At 39.9% G+C, this 12,938-nt stretch overlaps 1 pseudogene; it reads left to right on the top strand.

Moving 5' to 3' along the window:
* Positions 1 to 11,552: 11,552 nt before the first annotated feature.
* Positions 11,553 to 12,641, top strand: LOC129041425 (farnesyl pyrophosphate synthase-like; annotated as a pseudogene).
* Positions 12,642 to 12,938: the final 297 nt, after the last annotated feature.

Below are 12,938 nucleotides of genomic sequence, written 5' to 3'. Positions count from 1 at the left end.
CAGAGCCAGTGAGGGCTGGTAGCACGTTGTCACCTCTCATTAGTCTGTGCTGCTATGACAAAATACCACAGACTGGGTAATTTATCAACAATATAAATGTATTTCTTTCAGTTCTGGAGGCTGAGAAGTGTAAGATGAAGGCACTGGCCTGTTGGGTGTCTGTGAAGGCCCAGTCTCCCTGCTTCCAAGATGGTGCCTTGTTGTGGCATCCTCTGGAGGGATGAACACTGTGTCTTTCATGGCAGAAGGAATAGAAGGAAAAAAGGGCCAAAGCTAGTTTCCTCCAGCTCTTTTATAAGCACTAATCCATTTATGAGGGTAGAGTTTTCATGAATTAATCACTTCCCAGAGGCCTCATCTCTTAATACCACTACAGTGGAATTAAGTTTCAATATCTGAATTTGGGGAAGCATTGAGACTATAGAACCTGACTATTCAACTTTGTACTTGAGACCCTAGCCAATGCTATGTGAAAGAGAAAAATGAGATCTATTTTTAGAAGAGAAGACTCAAAACATGCACTATATGTATATTGCCTACCTTAAAATTCCAAAATAATTAAGTCACATAACTTACAAACTAATAGGGGTTTGATAATTAGACCAAATAGAAAAACAACTCAAATCAAGTGTTGGTTTCCTGATATACTGTCAATAACCATTATATAAGGAAATAATGGTTAGTAAGAATTGAACAACCCCTCTACCAAGACAATGCTTTCCCATTTAAAGATGCAAAAAGAGACCTGAATAAGTGGGGAGTGGCATACTGTATTTTGAAGGTGTGTTAGTACATTTTCACACTGCTGATAAAGACATACCCAAGACTGGGCAATTTACAAGAGAAAGAGGTTTATTGGACTTATAGTTCCACATGGGTGGGGAGGCTTCACAATCATGGCAGAAGCCAAGAAGTAGCAAGTCACATCTTACATGGATGGCAGTAGAAAAAAAAAGAGCTTGTGCAGGAAAACTCCCCCTTAAAATAACCATCAGATCTCCTGAGACAGACTTACTATCATGAGAACAGCACAGGAAAGACCTGCCCCCATGATTCCATTACCTCCCACCAGGTCCCTCCCACAACACATGGGAATTCAAGATGAGATTTGGGTGGAGACGCAGCCAAACCATATCAGAAGGTAAACATTAAATAGCAAAAAGACATCAAATATTCATAAATTAACATATAATCCAATGAAATCTCAATAAAAAATTTAATAGCTTTTTAAATCTGAGGAATGCTGGAGCTGATTCTAAAGCTTTTAATAATAAAAAGCACACGAATAGCCAAAACATTTTAAAAAGAAAAGAAAAATATACTATCCATGAAATATATAAAACAGTATAATATGCTATTTAAAGTATTATAATATTTAAAATACCGTGATTCTGGAAAGCATAATGATGAAAAGACCAAAATAAAAAATCCAGGAAGATATTCATATTTGTGACTTTAAGTTCATTATTTTAAATAATTAAGAAGTGGTTATTAAATTGTATTGGAAAAGTTCATTTGAAAAACAAAAGAAAAAGAGGATTAAAAAAATCTCACCACATAAAAAACTAAATTTCAGATAAAGGTGGCAAAGTTTAATAAAGAACCTGACATCGTTTTTTGATGTTTGGCTGTTGGCAGCCCTTAAGACTTACCACTCTCTCATCTCATTGTGCCTCACAAGCTTAATTAGAAGCCTAGATGCCTAGATGCTCTCTTCTTTGTCAATGGTGCGTGGTTTAAACCACCCTGGTCACTACCCACCTAAGGTACTATCAGCCCAGTCCCAGTTTCTTTATTTTATTTTATTTTATTTTTTTGATGAAGTCTCGCTGTCGCCCAGGCTGGAGTGCAGTGGCGCGATCTTGGCTCACTGCAGGCTCCACCCCGCCGGGTTCATGCCATGCTCCTGTCTCAGCCTCCCGAGTAGCTGGGACTACAGGTGCCTGCCACTTCGTCTGGCTAATTTTTTGTATTTTTTGTAGAGACAGGGTTTCACCATGTTAGCCAGGATGGTCTCAATCTCCTGACCTCCTGATCCACCCACCTTGGCCTCCCAAAGTGCTGGGATTACAGGCGTGAACCACCACGCCTGGCCCCAGTTTCTAACCACCAAAAAAATCCGAAACCAAGTATCCCTGGTTCTCTGAAGTCATTTTAGCAATTCTTTGGGAGCAACCTCGCCCTCTCCAGAAAGGCTTGGTAGGTGAGTAATAAAGCTTTATACCCTTGTGTTGTGTCTGAGGTGTTATCAGCTTCGACATCTGATCCAAATTTTGAATGGGTAGCTGGGGTCTATCATGACCTTGTAGGGAGGCCACAAGACAAAGCAGAATGTTGTGGGGTTTTTTTGTTTTGTTTTTGTTTTTGAGACAGAGTCTAACTCTGTTGCCCAGACTGAAGTGCAGTGGCACAATCTCAGCTAATTGCAACCCCCTCCTCCCGGGTTCAAGCGATTCTTGTTCCTCAGCCTTCCAAGTAGCTGAAACTACAGGTGTGCACCACCATACCTGACTAATACCTCAAACTCCTGGGCTGAAGTCATCCACCCACCTCAGCCTCCCAAAATGTTGGGATTACAGGCATGAGCCACCCTGCACAGCCTGACAAAGCAAATTGTAACTATTAAACCTGTAATTACCAATCTGACTGCAAGTGGCTCACATGGCCCAGTTGCTTCCCTCAATCTCTGATCTTACTTTCTCAAAACAACCAAAATCTTTGTCAACACTTATCTTCTTCTTTCTCTCTACAACTTATTTGATTTTTTTTTTCCCTTAAAATTAGTACTAAGTCCTGGAAAATCCACCTACTTTGACATTGATGGGTCTTTATTACTACCATTTTCTCATTAACCATAACAACTTACAAGACACGAGACCTAAACAGCAAATTCCTCTAATGTGGGGAAAATTGGGAGCTATTGTTTGAGGAATTTTCTCTTGGTATTATTGTCTAAGTGGCTAGGACATTTATTCCACAAACAATTTTTGAGGCCAAAATATCTGCAAGGTTACATGCTGAAAATACTACAGTGAACAAATATATGTATAACACCAAAAATTAAACTTCATGTCCTCATGGGATTTAAATTTTCATGAGATAATTAAACAATAGGTAAATAAACCAATGAATAAGTAATATTCTTTTATATAATAATTATAAGATATTATTAGGTATTAGATAAAATACCTAAAATTTAAGATAAAACTAAAATATCTGAAATGTAAGGGAATAGATGGGAGGGTTAGTATAGTTAAGGTAGTTGGAGTAGACTTCCTTGAGGAGGTGACATTTGAGCAGAGAACTAAATAAAGTGAAAGGGTGAGTGAGGCAAACATTTGTGGGGTGAGCATTCTAGGCTGAGGCAATGGTGGATGCAAAGGCCCTGTGATAGGAGCATGACTGGGCTGTTTGAGAAGAATGCTAGTATGGCTTCAGCAGAAGGGACCATAGAGAAATAGGAAACATATTTAGGAAGGTTGCCAGGGACCACAGTATAAAAGAACATTGAGGACACTAGATTTTATTTGTATTATTATGAGAAACTATCCGAAATAGAAAACAGTATGATATGCTGATATATATTTTGAAGAGATGACTTGAACTTTTGTATTGACTGAAGATTAAGAGAGAAAACAGAGTGACGTTAGGAAGCTAGAACAGTGATGTTTAGGAGAGAACAGCTTAGCTTGGAGTAGGGAGGAAGAAAAGAGGTGCTGAATATTCCTCACATTAGAGACGGGATGAGAAAATCATAAGGGTTGTCTTTCATCACCTCAACACTAGAATTCCTGAGATAGGCAGCCTAACATTCTTTAGTCTTTGAGCCAGAGGAAATAGTTTATTTTTTATTTTTTTAAGTGCATTCCTTTTTTATTTAAAGAGAGCAAAAGCAACTATTTTCCCTTTGTCATTACCATATTTTAGTTTATTTATTTATTTATTCCATCAACTTTTATTTTAAGTTCAGGGGTGCATATGCAGGATGTGCCGGTTTGTTACATAGGTAAACATGTGCCCATGTGGTTTGCTACACAGATCATCCCATCACCTAGGTATTAAGCCCAGCATCCATTAGCTAGTCTTCATGACACTCTCCCTCCCCCAGTGCACTCCCACAGGCCCCAGTGTGTGTTGTTCCCCTCTATGTGTTCTCATTTTTCAGCTCCAACTTATAACATGAGAACATGCAGTGTTTGGTTTTCTGTTCCTGTGTTAGTTTGCTGAAAATGATGGCTTTCAGCTCTATCCATGTCCCTGCAAAGGATATGATCTCATTTCTTTTTATGGCTGCATAGTATTCCATGGTGTAGATGTACCACATTTTCTTTATCCAGTCTATCATTGACGGGCATTTGGGTTGGTTCCATGTCCTTGCTATTGTGAATAGTGTTGTAATAAACATACGTGTGCATGTGTCCTTATAGTAGAATGACTTCTATTCCTTTTGATATATACCCAGTAATGGGATTGTGGGGTCATATGGTTATCTGGTTCTAGATCCTTGAGGAATCGCCACACTGTCCTCTACAATGATTGAACAAATTTACATTCCCACCAACAGTGTAAAAGTGTTCCTATTTCCCCACAGCCCTGCAAAAATCTATTATTTCTTGACTTTTTAATAATCGCCATTCTGACTGGCATGAGATGGTATCTCATTGTGGTTTTGATTTGTATTTCTCTAATTATCAGTGATGTTGAGCTTTTTTTCGTACATTTGTTGGCTGCATAAATGTCTTCTTTTGAGAAGTGTCTGTTCATATCCTTTGCCCACTTTTTGATAGTTGGTTTTTTCTTTCTTGTAAATTTGTTTAAGTTCCTACTAGATTCTGGACATTAGACCTTTGTTAGATGGGTAGATTGCAAAAATTTTCTCCCATGCTGTAGGTTTCCTCTTCACTCTGATGATAGTTTCTTTTCACAATATTGATTATTCCTATCCATGAGCATGGAATGTTTTCCCATTTGTTTGTGTCCTCTATTATTTCCTTGAGCAGTGGTTTGTAGTTTTTGAAGAGGTCCTTCATATCCCTTGTAAGTTGTATTCCTAGGTATTTTATTCTCTTCATAGCACTTGTGAATGGGAGTTCATTCATGCTTTGGCTCTCTGCTTATTTTTGGTTTGTAGGAATGCTTGTGATTTTTGCACATTGATTTTATATCCTGAGACTTTGCTGAAGTTGCTTATCAGCTTAAGGAGCTTTTTGGCTGAGATGATGGGGTGTTCTAAATATAGAATTATGTCATCTTCAGAGACAATTTGACTTTCTCTCTTCCTATTTGAATAACCCTTATTTCTTTCTCTTGCCTGATTGCCTTGGCCAGAACTTCCAATATTATGTTGAATAGGAGTGGTGAGAAAGGGCATCCTTGTCTTGTACCGGTTTTCAAAGGGAATGTTTCCAGTTTTTGCCAATCAATATGATATTGGCTGTGGATTTGTCATAAATAGCTCTTATTGTTTTGAGATATGTTCTCTAAATACCTAGTTTATTGAGAGTTTTTAACATGAAGCAATGTGGAATTTTATCAAAAGCCTTTTCTGCATCTATTGAGATAATCATGTGATTTTTGTCTTTGGTTCTGATTATGTGATGGATTATGTTTATTGATTTGCATATGTTGAACCAGCCTTGCATCCCAGGGATGAAACTGACTTGATCATGGTGGGTAAGTTTTTTTCTGTGCTGCTGGATTCAGTTTGCCAGCATTTTATTGAGGATTTTTGCATCGATTTCTATCAGGGATATTAGCCTGAATTTTTCTGTTTTTGTTGTGTCTCTGCCAGGTTTTGGTATCAGGGTGATGCTGGCCTCATAAAATGAGTTAGAGAGGAGTCCCTTTTTTTCAATTATTTGGAATAGTTTTAGAAGTAATGGTTGCAGCTCCTCTTTGTATCTCTGGTAGAATTCAGCTGTGAATCTGTCTAATCCTGGGCTTTTTTTTTTTTTTTTTTTTTGGTTGATAGACCATTAATTACAGCCTCAATTTCACAACTTGTTATTGGTCTATTCTGGGATTCGACTTCTTCCTGGTTCGGTCTTGGGAGGGTATATGTGTCCAGGAATGTATCCATTTCTTCCAGATTTTCTAGTTTATTTGAGTAAAGGTGTTTATAGTATTCTTTGATGGTAGTTTATATTTCTGTGGGATCAGTGGTGATATCCCCTTTATCATTCTTTATTGTGTCTGTTTGATTCTTCTCTCTTTTCTTCTTTGTTAGTCTAGCTAGCAGTCTATGTATTTTGTTAATGTTTTCAAAAAAACACCTCCTGGATTCATTGATTTTTTAAGGGGTTTTTTAAATGTCTCTGTCTCCGTTGATTCTACTCTGATCTTATTTATTTCTTGTCTTCTGCTGGCTTTTGGATTTATTTGCTCTTGCTTCTCTAGCTCTTTTAATTGAGATGTTAGGGTGTCAATTTGAGAACTTTCTAGCTTTCTGATGTTGGCATTTAGTGCTATAAATTTTCCTCTTAACATTGCTTTATTTGTGCCCAGAGATTCTGATATTTTGTCTCTGTTTTCACTGGTTTCAATCAACTTCTTGATTTCTGCCTTACTTTCGTTATTGACTCAGGAGTCATTCAGGAGCAGGTTGTTCAATTTCCATGTAATTGTGTGGTTTTTAGTGAGTTTTTAAATCCTGAGTTCTAATTTGATTGCACTGTGTTATGAGAGACTGTTTGTTATGATTTCAGTTATTTTGCATGTACTGAGGAGTGTTTTACTTCCAATTATGTGGTCAGTTTTAGAATGAATGCCATGTGGTACTGAGAAGAATGAATTTCTGTTGATTTGGGGTAGATAGTTCTGTAGATGTCTATTAGGTCCACTTAATCCAGAGCTGAGTTCAAGTCCTGAATATCCTTGTTAATTTTCTGTCTCATTGATCTGTCTAATATTGACAGTAGGGTGTTATAGTCTTCCACTATTATTGTGTTGGAATCTAAGTCTCTTTGTAGGTCTCCAAGAATTTGTTCTATGAATCTAGGTGCTCCTGTATTGGGTACATATATATTTAGGATAGTTTCCTTTTCTTGTCGAATTGATCCCTTTACCATTATGTAACGCCCTTCTTATTTTCTTCCATCCCTTTGTTTTGAGCCTGTATGTCTTTGCATATAAGATGGGTCTCCTAAATACAGCAAACCAATGGGTCTTGACTCTATCTAATTTACCAGTCTGTGTCTTTTAATTGGGACATTTAGTCCATTTACATTTAAATTTAGTATTGTTATGTGTGAATTTGATCCTGTCATCATGATGCTATTTTGCACACTATTTGATGCAGTTTCTTCCTAGTGTCATTGGTGTTTATATTTTGGTGTGTTTTTGTTGTGGCTGGTACTGGTTTTTGCTTTCCATATTTAGTGCTTCCTTCAGGAGCCATTGCCAGGCAGGCTTGGTGGTGACAGAATTCCTCAGCATTTGCTTGTCTGGAAAGAATTGTATTTCTTCTTCACTCATAAAGCTTAGTTTGGCTGGATATGAAATTCTGAGTTGAAATTTCTTTTCTTTAATAATGTTGAATATTGGCCCTCACTCTCTTCTGGCTTGTAGGGTTTCTGCAGATAGGTCTTCTGTTAATCTAATGGGCTTCCCTTTGTAGGTGACCTGGCCTTTCTCTCTGGCTGCCCTTAACATGTTTTTCCTTCATTTCAACCTTGGAGAATCCGATGATTATGCTTCTCGCGGTTGATCTTCTCATGGAGTGTCTTAGTGATGTTCTCTGTATTTCTTGAATTTGAATGTTGGCCTGTCTTGCCAGGTTGGGTAAGTTCTCCTGGATAATAACCTGAAGTGTGATTTCCAGCTTTTTCCATTCTCCCCCTCTCCTTCAGGTACTCCAATCTATCATAGGTTTGGTCTCTTTACATAGTCTCATATTTCTTGGAGGCATTGTTTATTCCTTTTCATTCTTTTTTCTCTCATTCTTTTTTCTCTAATCTTGTTTGCATGCCTTATTTCAGCAACGTGGTCTTCAAACTCTGATATCCTTTCTTCTGCTTGGTCAGTGTGGCTATTGATACTGATGTATGCTTCACGAAGTTCTCTTGCTGTGTTTTTTGCTCCATCAAGTCATTTATGTTCCTCTCTAAACTGGTTATTGTAGTTGGCAGCTCCTCTAACCTCTTATCAAGGTTCTTAGCTTCTTTGTATTGTGTTAGAACATGCTCCTTTAGCTCAGCGGAGTTTGTTATTACCCATCTTCTAATGCCTACTTCTCTCAATTTGTCCATCTCATTCTCTGTCCAGTTCTGTGCCCTTGCTGGAGAGGCATTGCAATCATTTGGAGGAGAAGAGGCTTTTTGGGTTTTCAGCATTTTTTCATTGAGTCTTTCTCTTCTTCGTGAGTTTGCTTAGTTTTGATCTTTGAGGTTGCAGACCCTTGAATGGGGTTTTTGTAGGAACTTTTTTGTGGTTGTTAATGCTGTTGTTGTTGCTTTCTGTTTGTTTGTTTTTCTTTCAGTGGGTAGGTCCCTCTTCTGTAGGGCTGCTGCGGATTGCTAGGGGTTTACTTCAGGCCCTCTTCATCTGGTTTGCTCCTTTGCCTGGGAGGAGCAAGGAGGCTGGAGAACAACAAAGATGGGTGCCTTCTCCTTCCTCTGGGATCTCTGACTTCGAAGGGCACAACCACTGTTGGAGGGTCTCACCCGGTTGGGTAGCACAGGGAACAGGACCCGTTTAATGAAGCACTTTGACTGTCCCTCAGTGGAGGGGTTGTGCTGTCGCTGGGGGAAACCCACTTATCTGGGCTGCCCGGATTCCTCAGAACTAGCAGGAGGAAAGAGTAAGTCTGCTGGTCCGCAGAGACTGCAGCCATGCCTCCCACTAGGGGCTCAGGCCCATTGAGATCAGAGTTTTGTCCCTGAGGCCCTGGCTGGAGTTCTTGGAGTTCCTGCAGGGAGGCCCCGCCCAGTGATGAGGGATGGGTCAGGGTCAGGGCTGAAGAGGCACTCTGGCCAGAGTCTGCCACAGCTGGTGTGTTGGGCTGTGGAGGACACCTCTTGGGACCAAACTGTCGAGCCTCCTTAACTCCAGCAGGGGAAAAGCATGGCCTGGAGCTATCGAGATGGCTGCTGCCATTCCCTCACCCAGGGAGCTTAGTGTGTTAGGCAGCTATTAGTCCCAGTGTTGGCTGTTGCCCTTCCCCACAAGGAGCTCAAACGGCTTAGACAGCAGCCAGCTGCAGCTGTGGTGCTGGTCGCCCCTCTCCTAGGGAACTCAGCCAACTTAAACAGATTCTACCTGAGAGGCTGTTGAAAATCTGCGTGGCTCTGGGATTGGGAGCCTAAGCCCCAGTGGTGTGGGTTCACGAGTGTGATCTTCTGATCCGTGGGTTGCACAATTCTGTGGAAAAGGCATGGTTTCCTCAGTTAGGGAGTGCTCACTCACTGCCTCCCTTGGCTGGGGTGGGGTGGGGGTAGGAGGTCCTCTGCCCCGTGTGGCCCTCAGGTGGGCCACAGGACCACACTGCTCTTATGTCTTATCCTTGGGTCATGGCAGCCGCCTAGTCAGTTCTGATGAGAGAACCTGGATACCTCAGTTGCTGGTGAAGGATTCACATGCTATTATAGTTCTTTTCCAAGGGGGCTTGTGATCACAGCTGCTTCTAGTCGGCCATCTTGCCTGCCCCTCCCACCCCACACCTGTTGCCTTTCAATAGACTGGCCTTTCTTCAGCCTTAGCAAAACTTAAAAAACTTATGAAGGGAGAATGGGAGAAAAGCAAGCTAGTCAATATCATTTCGAGGCTATATCTATAGTATTATGGCAAAAACTGCAATTACTTTTGCACCAACCTAATAGTATTCACATGCTGCAGCCTAGTTCATTAGGAATCTAGAGTGGGCTTTGAAAACAAAACTTTACAACTTATGTATTATTCAATCTGCCTTTATCTGCTACAGTTGTTTGTGCATACATCTACCCTGAGGAACTATTCCAGCAGTGGTGGCTGGTGAATGGCAGATTCTTGGGTGTTGCTATCTGCCCTGGGCAAACAGCACCTCCATGTTATTTCTTAAACATACAGCACCCTTTAGCATAACTTTTGGGTACAGATTTTATAACTATAATCTGCAGCCATGACTCTTGCTAATGCTTATGAAGTGAAACTTTCAAAGTGATTGAATTATCAATTAGTTGGTGAGTAATTAATGCTCTGTCCCTATAAAGTAGAAAAATATGGGAGGATACCTAACTTCTGAAAAAGAGAATAAGTCAATAAAGAACTTCAAGAAGTACCATTTAAAAATAGGATTTACAAGAAAATAGCATGATGTGCAACAATCATATATAACAATTGAGGTGGTTACTGCATGTTTGGGCATTCTAATAAATGAAAGATGCGATCCATAAAAACATTGTTCCTAAATTTTGCTGACTTATTTAACAACTACTTTTCATATTTGTTGCGGATTGTTCTAGGCACTGAGGTTACAGCCACTAAAGGGAGAAAAGTACCTTGTCATTAGGGATAAAACTAGATATATCTATTCTTTAAGCCTAGATATTCTGTTCCTGGTTGTAGCAAAGGAATCTAAATCTAAAAGCTGTGTATACAGCTCAACTGAGTAACCATCAGTATGAAATATAGTTCTTAATCTATGATTGGCAACCAATCATCGAAATCATTTTCAAACTCCAAGAACAGCTATAGCATTTATATCAATAAATATCATAGGAAGTCACAAGACATAAGCTATGCTTCTCACATTTTTTCTGTCTTCACTGCTTATAACATTAATATTATAAACTATCATTATTCTCCAGAGGATTATCTCTTTTAAGTCATTCATCACACCTCTGCCACATTACTTATGTATATTTTATTACTTAAGAAAAAAGAAATTAAATATCCAAAATGAAATTTGTATCATTTTAGGGACATAAATCTTTAAAGCAAGGGCATTCAGAGCAAGGAGTGAGTTTATAGTCACTATTTTCTGCTCTATCTAGGCATTGTACAGAATTTCAATCATAAATTACTCAAGATTCTGACTGATATACTTTGCTTTTTGACACTGAGTTACACAGTTAATTATATGTAGAAAGCTTCAGAGGTGAGTACAAGGGGCATTTTTCTTTCATTGCTTTAATACATATTACATTTTAATTGATAAAAGTTTCTAATATTGTAAAAATACATTTAGGTATGATAATTAGTTAAAGGAATATTCTGACTTCCATTCTGAATATTTGAAAAATTAGGCTGCCTGGTTAAGTCTCCATAATTGTTTTAAGAAAATAATTATGTAAATACAGAAATTTTTAACTACAAGGTATAAACTTAGGAAAGTTATAATCACATGATTCAGTATTGGGAAAGTGTTCCCATAAAAAATTAATTATGTACCTGTATTTTTCAACCACCATGACAATGCATAGGGTCCATAGCGATTCTTTATAAATGCTGACCCTCATCTCCCACCACCAGCCCTGCCACATCACAGGTCTTCTCATGTCCCATTAACAACTTTATAGTACAGGACTATGTACTATGAAACATCCTGGAAGTCTATTAAAGGGTCATGCAGACCCGCATCCAGGAACAGAGCCCTTTGCTCCTCCCTCAGAATGAATGGAGACCAGAAATCAGATGTTTATGCCCAAGAAAAGTAGGATTTTGTTCAGCACTTCTCCCAGATTGTTAGGGTGCTAAGGATGAGATGGGGTACCCAGAGACGGGAGATGCAATTGCCCGGCTCAAGGAGGTCCTGGAGTACAATGCCGTTGGAGGCAAGTATCACCGAGGTTTGACAGTGCTAGTAGTGTTCCAGAAGCTGGTGGAGCCAAGGAAACAGGATGCTGATAGTGTCCAACAGGCCCTGACTGTGGGCTGGTGTGTGGAACTGCTGCAAGCTTTCTTCCTGGTGGCAGATGGCATCATGGATTCTTCCTTCACCTGCCGGGGACAGATCTGCTGGTATCAGAAGCCGGGCATGGATTTAGATGCCATCAATGATGCTATCCTTCTGGAAGCATGTATCTACCACCTGCTGAAGATCTATTGCTGGAAGCAGCCTTGTTACCTGAACCTGACTGTGCTCTTCCTGCAGAGTTCCTATCAGACTGAGATTAGGCAGACCCAAGACCTCATCACAGCCCCCCAGTGCAATGTGGATCTTGGCAGGTTCACTGAAAAGAGGCACAAATCTATTGTCAAGTACAAGACAGCTTTCTACTCCTTCTACCTTCCTATAGCTGCAGCCATGTACACGGCAGGAATTGATGGCAAGAAGGAGCACGCCAATGCCAAGAAGATCCTGCTGGGGATGGGAGAGTTCTTTCAGGTTCAGGATGATTACCTTGACCTCTTTGGGACCCCAGTGTGACTGGCAAAGTTGGCACTGACATCCAGGACAACAAATGCAGCTGGCTGGTGGTTCAGTGTCTGCAACAGACCACTCTGTAACAGTACCAGATCCTGAAGGAAAATTCAGGCAGAAGGAAGCCGAGAAGGTGGCCTGGGTGAAGGTACTATGGGAGGAGCTGGATCTGCCAGCCGTTTTCTTGCAATATGAGGAAGACACTTACAGTCACATTATGGGTCTCATCGAACAGTACGCAGCGCCCCTGCCCCCAGCCATCTTTCTGGGGCTTGTGAGCAAAATCTACAAGCAGAAAAAGTGACTTAGAGACTGCAAGGTAGGCGAGAGGAGGCTGTCAATAAATAAATTATTGTGAAAAAAAAAGGGGGCATGCATACCATAGTTTTAGGGGATAAGCAAATGTGCATCTGTAGAAGGACAGAGATTTAGAATCCAGCCCTACAAGTCACAACAAACGTGGCCATTGCCATTGCACTCTTAATTTTATGTTACTAATACATATATTTGGAGTAGAAATATACTAGTCATAGTACAGTATATTCCATGATGTGAAGTATGTAGTATAAATGGGTTTATAGGATATAGGATCAGGATACTC

The sequence above is a fragment of the Pongo pygmaeus genome, chromosome 1, assembly GCF_028885625.2.
Source record: "Pongo pygmaeus isolate AG05252 chromosome 1, NHGRI_mPonPyg2-v2.0_pri, whole genome shotgun sequence".
NCBI classification, from domain to species: Eukaryota; Metazoa; Chordata; class Mammalia; order Primates; family Hominidae; genus Pongo; species Pongo pygmaeus.
The sequence above is the reverse complement of the archived record's forward strand: the minus strand, read 5'-3'. Positions and strand labels throughout refer to the sequence as shown.